This window comes from Cnephaeus nilssonii (genome assembly GCF_951640355.1).
Source record: "Cnephaeus nilssonii genome assembly, chromosome: 4".
In the NCBI taxonomy this organism is placed as follows: domain Eukaryota; kingdom Metazoa; phylum Chordata; class Mammalia; order Chiroptera; family Vespertilionidae; genus Cnephaeus; species Cnephaeus nilssonii.
The window spans coordinates 70,386,090-70,399,838 of NC_137075.1; positions in this window are offsets into that span (position 1 = coordinate 70,386,090).

Here is a 13,749-nt window from a genome sequence, read left to right on the forward strand (position 1 = left end):
TCGTAGTGACTGGTCCAGCGATCATTCTGGTTGTTCTGCTGTTAGGGTCAATTTGCATATTACCCTTTTATTATATAGGATTAGAATTACCTGGCAGGCCCAGGCGCTTCAGACTGTTTAAATCAGAATCTCTGAGGTGGAAGCCAAGTATCAGTACTTTCTAAAACTCCCCCAAGAATTCCAACGTGCATCCAAGGTTGAAAACCACCCAGAAGGGGGAAAAAGTGGAGGAAGGACTCTATGTGAAAGGCCACCATTGGGAGAAATGTGAGTTTTTGGCCAGTTGATTTGATAGCTGAGTGAATGAATGGTTGGTTGAGGGGAGCGAAGGCATAGCTCTCCAATAGGCTTAGGGCTTAGACCAAATCTGAAAGGCTATCAAAACTCCCACTTTCAGAGCATGTGGGAAGAGCATGGCTACAGAGACGTACATGTATCCCTCACCGGGGCCTGTTCCAAGCCTTACCTGGCTGGGAGGATTTCTCTACCTGCTTCTTTTCCCTCCACTGCAACTGCAGGCCTTTCTGCTGACATCACCACCAGCCAGCTGAGGTGGCTTCCACAGAGGCGCCCGCCCGTCTGCCCGCTGCCCGCCCTGGAAACGGCAGTCCATGTAGTGGGTGTCTCTAATGGTTGCAGGCAGTAGAAAGACAGGAAGGAAATTTCTGATAAGGCCTCCGTGGTGACCTTTGGCTCATGCACCAGAGAGGCAGCTGGTTCACCCAGGGTGTCAGAAAGCCCCTACATTTGAGCGGGCACTCAACTCCTCGCACAGGCACCCCTCTGCTCCACGTCCCAGTTCATGTAACTTCAGTGCTTTGCACAAAGCAAGAGGTGGTTGGGAAATATGTGTTGAATAAATAAATTGACAGCTTTTTTTTTCCATAGTATGTGCAACACTTATGTCTGCCAGAAAACCTTATGTCTAGTTTCTTCCCAGCACCTAACAGATGGCTCTCAATATTTGCTGAATGATGAATGAATAACTCCAAACATCTCACACGACATCCACTATAATACTAACTCTAGATAATACTGGGTGAATTAATGTGAATCCAAAGCAATGCAGTTATTGGAAACTGAAACGCTGCTGGAAACAGCAATGCCAGGAGTCTCCATCATTCTCTTAGTTTCCAGCTCACTGGTCATATTTTGCTATTGCCTAGAATGTAAAGTAGCATCCATCATGCGCATTAGGCTGGGAGGAGCATTAATAAAATTAGTGTGAGTGTGACTAAAAAAACTATGCTGCAAAAGAAACCGCAGAGTGCTAAATCATAGTGGCCAGAGAAGGATCATTCCCTGCTGCTCCCTGCCCCAGGATATATGTGCAGAAAATAAACAAGGGAAAAGCCATGTTTTCAGAGAGAATGGGTGGGAATAGAAAATGACTCAGTAGAATGCTTGAAACACTAATGACAAAGCAAGAAAAACTGATCAAGACAAAGGAAATAAGTGTTGAAAGATATGTACTATATTACTGGTCAGAACTACGTTCTTAAGTGAGACTGATGGGGGATGGTGGTACTTTGGTTCCTGACATGCCTGGAAAGTCCCAAAAATGCAAGTTAGTCTGCATTAAAGGTTACAGCTCCTGTAATTATAAGTTAGAAGGCCCCTCAAGCAACCAGCTGGGTTTTTGTTCCCTTTCCCTCAGCAGGATAAGAGAAGGAAAGAGGGAGTAGAACAAAAAAAAGTCCAGACATTTTTTTTTAAATCCTCATCTGAGGACATGGTTAGAGAGAGAAGGAGGAGGCAGATAAAGAGAGAGAGAGAGAAACATCAAAACATCGATGTGAGAGAGAAGCGTGGATCATTTGCCTCCCGTACACATCCCAACCAGGGATGGAACCCACAACCCAGGTATGTGCCCTGACCAGAATCCAAATAGTAACCTTTCAGTATACAGGACGATGCTCAACCAACTGAGCCACTCTGGCCAGGTCAGACATTTAAAAAAAAAACAAACTTGCAGAATAGTATTTAACATTTTCTTTGGAAGTATGCTTCACTCCCTAGTCAGACTTATATCTTTAAAAAAAAAAGTCTTTATTTTTGCTTAACTGAAACCCATGTTGCAATTTAAACCCATTTCCTCATTTGATTCTCAATTGCAATGAAAAATAATAGGCTAATTTCTTTCTCATGGTACATCAAGCAAATAAAAATAGCCCTAAGCCACTCAACATTTTCCTATGAAATTCTTTGCCAGTAATCTTTTTTTTTTTTTAATTCTGAATTAAGATAACATTCTGGCCCTGAACAGCGTAGTTCAGTTGGTTGGAATGTTGTCCCATGAACCAAAAGGTGGTGGGTTCAGTTCCAGATCAGGGCACAGGCCCAGGTTGTGGGTTCGATCCCCTGTCAAGGCACATGTGGAAGGCCACCAATGTTTCCCCCTCTCTCCCTCTCTACCTCCCTTCCTCTCTAAAATCAATAAATTTTTTTAAAGGATTACTTTCTGAATACAAAAATTCTAAATACTAAACCCTAAAGTACTAAAAAACATTAGAAATGTTTTTATCAGAACTAATAACTTGGGAAATAGAAACAATGAAAACATTATTATACGTGCAATAAAAAAGGTGTTTAAAATTATTTGTAAAAGGTTAAAGTCCACACAGGGGATTTTGCCTATTCGATATTTAAAAAATTCTATCAAACCATAAGAAGTTAAAGCAGTACGGTCCCAGCATAGGTATAGATAATCAGATCAACAGGATAGAATAGAACTCCCAAAAATCCATTGATTCTATTACTCCTACTGAGTCATAATGATACCCCGAACGATGCCACTAGGAAATGCCCCTTTGGTGCCAGTGCTGCACAAAAATCGCCTCCAAGAATCCTCACGACAGCAGAGTAGAGACAGAATCGGCATTCAACATGCACACCCAGGCCGCTCTGCCCCCCAAATCCGTGCTATTAATAAACACATGCCAGAGCCCTTGTTTCAAATCAATAATATTTAAAATTGAAGAAAGGGCATTGGAGCAATTGGCTAAAAATGTAAGAAAAAGTAGAGGTAATTACTTACATCATTTTTAAAAAGGTTTTAAGTAGACTAAACTCTGAAATGTAAAAAAAGGTAAAATAAAACATGCTGTATTAAATATAGAATAGTTTTTATAACCTTAGAATGAAGAAGGCCGTTCTCAGAATAACACCAAGGTCAGAAACCAAAAAGGGAAACTGACATATCTGATGAGTGAACACTGGTGTTTCCTGAGGCTGCAGAGGTGAACAGGTTTTATACGTTATTCTGAGAAACCTGGATTTTGTTCTTAGGGTAACTGTAAACCATGAAAGGATTTTAAGTAGGGAAGTAACCTAATCCGATCTTCACTTGAGAAAAATCACCCTAGCTGACTCTAACTTGCAGTAAGATTACCAGAAAAAAATCCAGGCGCAAAAACAAGAAATGGGTAAAAGTTATAAAATTAGTTTAAAGCATAGTTGAAATCACAAAAAGCAAAGCACCATTTCTAGATACCAAACACAAAAGAGGGAACTGGAAATCAGATTGGTGAGTGTCTGCGCTGGTGCAACACTGTGAGGAAGGGGACTTGTGTCCTATTTGAGGGACGTGAGTTTAGCTGACCCCAGGCTTGGGCCTGGGAGAAGCAGGGAACTGGGACAGAGACTCATTGAAGAGCTTCCGCCTCAGTGACCTCATCCTTTATCACCTACTCAACATCATTCCAGCAGTGCTTCATTCTCTGCTTACATCATCAATTTCTTACCTTCACTGGATCATTCCTTTCAACATACCTATATGCTGCTCTCTCCCACACCCTAAGAATCCTTTTTTTGACCTCAGTTCACCTGCCAGCTCCTGCCCCATTTCTCAGTTCCCATTTGCAACAAAACTCCTCAAAAAAGTTGCCTGTACTTAATTATCTCCAATTCCTGTTCTCCTATTGTCTCTTAAACAAAAGATCTGAGAGTCATCCACACCCATTTCTAAAACTGCTCTTGTTAAAGTCACCAATGAGCATCATCTTGTTAAATCCTGTGATCCTTAGCTTACATGACCTGGCAGCGTTGGTGACATAGTCAAGCATTCCTTTTCTTGGGTACACTTCGTTTGCTTGGTTTCAAGAATGCCACATTCTCTTGTTGTTGTTTTTTTCTCCTATTTCACCCTCCATCCCTTGTCAGTCTCTGTTGTTCATTCTTTCTCTTCTGTTTCTAAATGTTAGAGAGCCCTGGAGCTCAGTTTGCTTCTGATTCCCATCTGCACTCACAGCCTTGACAATGTCACCCCATCTTATGGCGTTAAATTGCAAGTGCTAGTTAGTCTTCCAAGAAGTAGATGCCAAGATGGGATTGGATGTGCAAGACCTTTACATGTTGTGAAGCATAAAAGAAGCAGGAGTAGCCTGAGAGATCACGATGACACCTATGCAAAGAGGAGGAAGGAAAGAGGTTTGGGTAAGAAGAGTCTCAAACAGCCGCACAGTTCTTTGAAAGTTTGACCAAGCCGGTGGGAGTTCCTGGGGCCAAAGTTTCCCATTAGAGCTATTCCTTGACCTTCAGGAATAGGTCTGCTCTAGTACCCCAGGCTCGCTCAGCCACGCCTGGAGCAGCCCAGGGGAATCGAGATTTCTGTGTGAACATGGTGGTGGATCTAGAGGGGTTGTCAGTCAATTACACTCCCCACAGCAGGAGATTTGAGCATTTTGTTTCCATCCTTTCTCTTCTGTTTCCTTCTAAATGTTAGAGAGCCCTGGAGCTCAGTTAAGCAGCCACAGCCCCTTAAGAACATAGATCTACTTCTCCATGTGGGTTCGGGTACAGCTCTTCCGTGGTTCCCATGGCCTCTGGTCTTAAAGGAAAACTTAGAGAAAGGAGCATTGTTGGAATTTCTACCAGGGCAACTGGTACTCATCATCTCCCTCCTTCATTATCTATTCTGAATTTTCTTCACCTTCAGCTATCACTTCAATAGGTCTTGGTGGTTTCCCTGGTGGTATGACCCGAACCTTAATTTCTGAGGTAACTTCTCAGTTTGGGGTTGCTACATGTGTCCATTTACAGTTACAAGAGGCCAGGTAGCCCCAAGAGACTCCCAAGTGGATCATCTATTCCCACAGGTATTTCTCCTGCCCCCTGGTATAACAGCAGCTCTGCCTTCTGCCAAGATAGTGACACCTCTTCTTGCCTGCGTGGCTCAGGACACAAGGAAACCAAGGGACTTTGATGGTGGCTCTAGTTTGTAGTTCAATAAGCCCCCCTCCCCTACAATGAGGATATTGCCTGAGGCTCATTCTATGAGCAGGGAAGGGAAGGGAAGGCGTGCCAAGAATAAGCATCTGTCATTGTAAAAACCGATTGCTGGTCCTTCCGGGAGGAAAGAAGCCTAATATAATAGACCTGTCACTTGATGGCTGTTTGGTCTTCTCAAGGGATAATGCCATCTTCAGGGTTCAGCATCGGTCTCTATTGCTGACAAGTCAGACATTCAAGGCAGCTGTAGCTAGATCTTACCAGTAACCTCCATCTTGATCACCGTGGCCTCTCCTTTCATGTGCCCATCACGCCGTTATTGGGGTGGCTGATGACTAAGGCTGGCTAACCTAACGTCAGCTGGTCAAGACAGCATGTATACTTGGTGGTTCAGAGCCTCTTTTATGGTGAATGCTTTCTGATTGGCATTACACGTGACATAAAGATTATCGCACTCATGCTCACTCCCATAGATCCATCCATAAACCTCTACACCAGACTTCTGTGTATCGGATCTTCCAGTACATTTCCTGTCCAGACAACCAGGCCATTGGCTACTGCCCAGAAATCTATATGCATTCTCACCGAAGGCCACTTCTTCAAAGCGAAATAGATGATCAGGTGCACCTCTCACAGTTCCACCCATTGGGAAGATTTTTTTATTTTCCTCTCTCTTCCAAGGTCACTCCTGAATGGGGCTGTATAATGCAGCCACTGTTCACTTTCAGCTTACACAACATACTAAGCCAATTCATCTGTAAACCAAACTTGGGATTGTGCCTCCTCCTTCAGCTGGTCATATGGCCCTAAGTGTGAGCTGCGGCAAGGGCACTGATTCAATTGTGGAGGTGATGTGAGGTCTGGATTACTACCTGTTCAAACTGCTTACTTGTGCCCTCTGGTGCTACTTGGGCTTGATCTCAGATGTATCATTTTCCTCTTACAATGGACTGCTGATGGGTTTATCTGGCTTTAAGACTTGGTGGGTTTGATGACAAGAATCTTGATCAGTTCTGTTCCCTGATTTATTTCAAGTGCCCAAAATAGTACCTGAAATATGATGGGAATTCAGCAAATTTATTGAGGAAAGAACAGAAATGAACACAATAGAAAACAAAGAAAAATTAAAAGAATTTTTAAAAGTTAGTTTGCTGAAAAGACTAATAAAATCAATAAAACTTTAGCAAGTTTTATCAATTTAAAAAGGGAGATGGTACAAATAAGCAATATTAGAAATCAAAAAATGAGACAGAGGTACAGAAAATTAATAAACTACTTTTCATCGTTACTACCACCATCTTTATTCTTCCAAACCACCTTTTGTGAACTCTACTTGCTTTCCTTGTGTACAGTCTGCCCTAATCCCCTACCTACTCTCTACACAGCCATGAGAATGATCATTTTTTCAACCTTTTACTGTAAACGAAGTTTAGACTTCCAGAAAAGTTGCAAAATAAAAGAGTTCCCATACACCCTTCACATGGCTTCTCCTCATATTACATAACCATAGTATAATGATCAAAACAGAAGTTAACATTGATTGGTCCAATACTATTAACTAAACTGGAGACCTGATTTCAACCTCATCTGATTTCCCACTAATGTTCTTTTTCTGTTCCAGGTTCCCAGGCAGGCTCCCACATTGCATTTAGTTATTTTCCTTGGCCTCCTCCTATCTGTGACAGTTCCTTACTTGTCTTTTTTAAATCTTTTTTTAATTTAACTTTTCAATTATAGTTTACATTCAATATTATTTGGTATCAATTTCAGGTGCACTTACTTTTATGACCTGACACTAAGCAGTTAAAGAAGTAAATTATATATATATATATATATATATATATATATATATATATATATATATATATAGAGAGAGAGAGAGAGAGAGAGAGAGAGAGAGAGAGAGAAACTTAGATGTGGGAACAATTCCTAGAAAAACAATCTAGTCTAAGCAGACTTAAGAAGAAACCCTAACTAGTTCTATGGCTATTAAAGAACTTAAAAATCAAAATCTACCCTCTAAAAATAAAATAAAATAAAATAAAATAAAATAAAATAAACCCTACGTCTAGTCAGTTTTATAAGTGAGTTCTAGCAAACCGTTAAGAGACATGTAATCTTAATATTTTACAAACTATCCCTCTGAGGAAAAAACAGGGGTAAATTTCTCACCTCATGTTATAAGGCAAGTAAATGCTTGCTACTAAAATGACAAGTGCAATATGAGAAAATAAAAATTTAGGACACTTTTCCAAGTGAATAGAGAAGAGGAAATTCTTTCCAATTTATGTGGGTCAAAAAGTATAATTCTCTCAAGAAAAACATTTGATAAAAGATGACAGGCATGTATGACATTTTAAAAAAAATTTAGCAGGCTAGAAATACATCAGAACTCCTTAATTTAATAGAGAGTATTTACCAAAAACCTAGAGCAAACATTATACTTAATGATGAATCATTAGAAACATTTCCTTTCGGAAGGAAACAAGACAAAGATGTCTATCATTGCTATTTCCATTTACCATTTTACCGGAGGTCTGAGGGACATATAAGAAGGCATACTGATGGAAAGGAAAGAAACAAAGCTGTCATTGTGCACAGACGACATCATTCTCCGCAGAAGTAGTCAAGAGAATCTGTGGGTAAATTATTTAAAAGAAGGAAGTTCAGCCCTAGCCGGTTTGGCTCAATGGATAGAGCGTTGGCCTGCAGCCTGAAGGATCCCAGATTCAATTCCGGTCAAGAGCACATGCCTGGATTTCGGGCTCAATCCCCCGTGGGGGGCGTGCAGGAGGCAGGCAATCAATGATTCTCTCTCATCATTGATGTTTCTCTCTCTCTCTCTCTCTCTCTCTCTCTCTCTCTCTCTCTCTCTCTCCCTCCCTCCCTCCCTCCCTCCCTCCCTCTCTGATATCAATAAAAATATATTTAAAAAATAAAAGAAGAAAGTTCACAAATATTAGAAATTAAGGAGCAAATCTGATTAGGTGATTAAGAATGATAATATCTGGTGTTCTGGCTTGGGGAAAATATATGATGAGCTACCATTTACTTAGCTGCTAATTCTGCAGGAAAGTGACCTCAAGTTAAGGCAGAGCCATAGTAGGCGGGTAGCTTCCTGGAGAACTTATCTATTGGGAGTCCCAAACATCACTGGAAATATAAAGAGATAGATAAAACTGTTCTCAGAACTTCTGGGAAAGAGATTACTGCATGTAGTACTCTGATAAGCTACTTGAGAGGGGATAAGACTCCTATTACCCCCCAAAGGAACATTCAAAGAAAGGTGGCAACTCACCTGATTGAATCCTAAGGATGGAGCCACATAGGTTTTGTTATTCTGAATAAAATACCTAAGTACAATACCAAGCTGATTTGGTTTGGAAAACAAAAGAGAAGCAAGGTTTTGGGAAGAGTTACAATTCATTCTCCACCCTTCCTCTCAAAATCTCTTGCCTCTATTCTAAATAAAGATGGAAAAAGTGGAGTGAGTGGCAAATAAATAAGTAAAAGGTCCATGTATCTCAGTCTCATGCTGGGTGGCAGAAGTCAATGAGTTCAACTCAGTGAGGGATAAGTGAGGTGTAAATATTTCAAGTAGTTGGTTGTATATGGGCGTCTAGAGCTTGGAAATGGCATATTTGAGAATTACCAGCATATGAAACCATGGGTAGATCAGGTAGAAAGAATATAAAATGAGAAGAGACACGCTCCAAAAAAGGATACTGAGGAAGAGAAACTGAGAAGGGATGGCAAGAGAAGGAGGGAGAAAACTAGGGCAACCTCGAAAAAATAAAAATTAAAAAAAATAGGAAAAGAGATTACATGGTGGAAAAAAATATGAATTGATGACAAATATTAGCTGAATGAAAAGTGCACACTATCAAAGCGACATGGGTGGATTTTTCACATTCAATATACTCTTGCTGGATATGGGGATCTTGAAGCAATAAGGTTTTACCCTAACAAATTCACTTATTAGTTGCTCACTCATATTTAGTGAGGATTCCCTGTGTACAAGATCTGTCTCAATATCTATCTCTCTTCCCTTCTCCTTTCCTATGGAACCAAATTAAAATTCTCTCTCAGTTATTTCCTGAGCTTCTGTGAATGGGCATGGACTCAATATGTGACCTTTTGTTTTTTACTCAATTCCTAAACTCCCTTGCCCTCTCAGGACTAACAAAGGTGTTGCTTGTCTCTGGGTGCTTCAATATCCCTGTTATTTTCCCTTAACATCTTTATAAATAGTCCATTGACCCTCTTCAATGTCCCCACTTAAATGTAGTATCTCTTTCCTTTCACAATCTAACTGATATAGTCCCAACCTAGAATGGGTCTAATTAACATCATTACAAGACATGTGTAGCAGCACTGGGAATCCAGGATGTCAGGGATAACTTAGATGATGGAGAATCTTCACCGGAATGTCCCACTGGTATGGTCAAATTTGGTATATCTAAAATCAAATTCATGATTGCCTTTCCCTTATCCAAATTTGCTCCTCCTCCAGACTTGCCCACTTTTTTTCCCATTCATTCCTTAATTTATTTAGTAAGTGTTCACTATGTATAGAATGCTCCCTACTATACTAGGCACTACAGATTCCAAGTTTCATTTCTCTAGTGGGGAGGCCCACAGTTGACTTTTTTTTTTTTTAACAGTAGGAAGTACATGCTGGCAAAGCATATAGAAAGGACTCAGGAGGTTGGGACATAGGCCAGAAGGCTTCCCAAGGAAGTACTGTATGAACTGAGCCTTAGAGAATAAGCAAGCTTTCAGCAGTGGAGGGAGTGAACGGGCGGGAGAACATTGTAGGCAGAGACGCATGAGCAAAGGATGCAGGCGTGAAAGTGCACAGCATATTCAAGAAATTAAAAGCTGTCCCTTTATCCGGGTGATCACTTCATAAGTTATATAAATGTCTAATCATGATATTGTGCACCTGAAACTAATATAATATCATATGTCAATTGCAATTAAAAATAAAAAAAATTTAATTTTTTTTTTAAAAGAAAGAAAAGTTGTTCAATGTAGCTGGACCACAGGATAAATGGTGAGTGGGCAGGCCAGCCAGGGTGGGCATATCAGGTGAGGGAAGGAAGGGAACAAGTAATAAGGCTTAAAAAAAAAAAGTGGGCTTGGCCAGATTATGAAGGGTGTTAGTTGTGAAAATACGTTGGGTTGTGATGATACCTAACGGGATGAGACACTCTTCTGAAGTCTTGTACCTTTTGGTCGCCCCCCAGAACAAACAGAAAAGGTTTTATTTTTGCCTTGGGGAAGGGATGTAACAGTAAGAGTCAGAAAACAGAAAGTAAGGCCTGGCTTTGAGGTTCTAACAGGATTCTGAAACTCATGTTAGAGCTTGTAGCTCTGAGGGAAAAAAGCTGGTCAGGGGTAAAGGGTGGGTTCTGAATTTCTAAACTCTTGGGCCCCAAAGGATTAAGGATATAGCTTATGCTCTAAACTCTGCTTTTAGATACAACAGCTGGAGGGTCACACTCGCTGGTCTTAGAGCTTTTCCTTTTTCATGTCAGAGGCCAGATGCATTGGCTCTGGCCTCTGACATGAAACATTTGTATTGTTTTTCATCCCAAATGTCTATAAATAAAGTGATTTAAGTAAATAAAGAAGTATGTTAAACAAGTATGCACAGCCACAGCCAGGAATGGGGAGGAAGAGAAGAGGCCTGATTTCAACTGGGAATGGGAAGAAGGGCAGAGGCCTCATGTGGAGCACATAGCACACACCTTCCTACCCACGGTGACATTCGTCAGCTGGGAATATCCAGACGAATGGAGCAGGCAGAGAACAAGGCTTTCAGCGGGGCAGAGACACATACATGAAGGAAGAACGAGAAAGCATGAGATAAACTCTTTTCACAGGTTTCTTTCTTTCATATTTCCAATATCTAATCGGAAAGTCATAAATTACTTAAAGCTGGTGTGAACTTTAATAAATGTGCAAATACACATGTTTGGCAGTAACTATAAATGTCTGCTGAAAATGAACAGCGGGGGAGTATAGTATAGGCTTAGTGCCTTTATCTTTTTGTTTCATAACATTTACACTAAAAATATTATGTAATAGCAAAATTCACAGAAAAATATTATGTAATAGCAAAAGCATTTTAGTCAAATCACATTGTGTTTCTTTTAGTCAAAACTTCCTAAGTGTAAAGGGGGGAAATGGGAGATACCTGTAATACTATCAACAATAAAAAACACATTTTTAAAAAACCCTCACTAGGTATTTTAAGTAACATTTGTATTGTTTTTCATCCCAAATGTCTATAAATAAAGTGATTTAAGTAAATAAAGAAGTATGTTAAACAAGTTTATGTCTATTGTGGGTCAGGATTAAAGGACTACATTAGATGAGGCAGCCTGAATTCCAGCCTTCGTGGAGGTTCTGATTATTTTCTAGGTCTTCTACTCTCTGCTCCCATCTTGAACCAAGAAGGCTTATAAATGTTCACTGAACATGTGTGTGGGATTGGGAGAAAGCCTGCCTGAATCGCTGTTAAATAGCATCTAGTCTCTCTCTGGCCTCTTTGTCTTGATGCTTGCCACTCAGACCTGCTCTGAATTAGACATCTAAACAGCTCATGTTTTTGTTTAAAGTTTTTATTTTTACAAAATTATTATTAAACTAAACAAATTTGTGCACAGATGGGGTCGCCGGCCCACCCCAATCAGGGCAATCAGGGCAATCAGGGCGATCAGGGTGATCAGGGCGGGCCAACCAGGGGGAGGGACTGTGGGGGGGTTGGCAGGCCAGCCCCACCCCCTGGCCAAACTCCCGGTCAAGGGGACAATTTGCATATTAGCCTTTTATTATATAGGATGTACACTTACTGCATCATAATGCCACTTTATCATGTTTTTGTTAATGGACTGGCCCTGCTCTTTTCAGTTACTTTGCCTCATAAGCTTCTTGAAATTTCAAAACTACAAGATCTATAAAGAACATCTACTCAAAATATTTTCAAAGGTGTTCTTTGCAATTTGCACAAAGGGATGTATATGGGCTAGAAGTTGCTTCTTTTCAACTCTTCCTATTACTGCTATTTTCAGAGAAAATGAGAATGAAAATGGCTTTTTCTTTTGAAAAGCCATCGCCATAAGTGAGGTTTCCATAAGAGACCTACCCATTTTCATTCCCATTTTCTCTGAAAACAGCAGTAATAGGAAGAGTTGAAAAGAAGCAACTTCTAGCCCATATACATCCCTTTGTGCAAATTGCAAAGAACACCTTTGAAAAGCCACAACAGGGAATCATCATCATTATGTGTTGTATTGCTTTCTTTTTACAATGCCCTCATTTTAAACCACAGATCTAGTATTTTGATGGCCCAAAGTACAAATTTAACAAATAAGTCTCTATTGAGGTTTTACTACATTTACTGCTAATAAACTTTGCAAAGATGGTATGCAAGATCTATAAAGAACATCTACTCGAAATATTAATATGAAATTAGCCATTGCCTTGAAGGTTCTATTGGGTTCTGAGGGCCTACATCACTATATGCCATATAGTAAAAAGACTTCAGGGAGTCTGAGAAATGTCATCTAGCTGTGTGCTAGGAAAAAGAGGAAACTGGTGAGCATTTAGTCTCTAACACAGTAATTAATGGGAATCAATTGAAAATCATTAACTTTTTCCAAACCAAGCTCAATAGTTAAGAATTCTTAATGTACATTCAATTTGTGCTCAAATTAACTCACATACAATAAAATTTAATGTTCACTAAATACCAAAACACTAGTAGTTTATCCCTATTCGTGTTTTTCTTTCTCTTTAACTAATAAAAATAATAACACTGGTGGCTTTTAAATAGTCTATTGCATTGAATGTTCACTTATTTGGGCCATTATTTTAATATTTACTACATTTAACATTATAGACAGAATACTTCCTGGATTGACCCAAGTATTTTCTTTCATTTTTGCCTAGAAATGGTGTTTTCTTTCCATTTCTGCTTGGGGCCAAGAGTATGGATGCTGAGAAAGTAAAGAACTATGCTAAGGGACCCACTATGCATTCATGCAAACTTCAGCTGTCCTTTTACTGTTGCTTGGAAACCACCATCACCACATCGCCATCACCAGCACCCACTACTACCATCCTAGCATCTCCTAGTGGCGCCTCGGGGCCTTCCCCCCATTGGTCACTACTTTCTCCTCCAAAGTCCTCATGCTGCAGACATCCCTTACTTTCAAGATAAATTCATCACTTCACTCTTCTTGTTTAATTTTATTTTTTTGTTCAAATGACTATATCTCCCCTTTATATGAATGCAGGAAGCATTTCTTTCATGTTTACAGCTCTATCTCTAGTGAACACCAATGGGGCTATTTAGAGTCAGCTCTATCATGTACCTGACCTGTCTCTATCTACAATACCTTCAGGTTCTTAACTCCTGTCATGGAAGATCCTTCTTTTCTATCTATGGCTTATTTCTTCTTCATCATTATGTCTCATCCCAAGATCTTCGAGTCTTCCTTCCTCAACCAT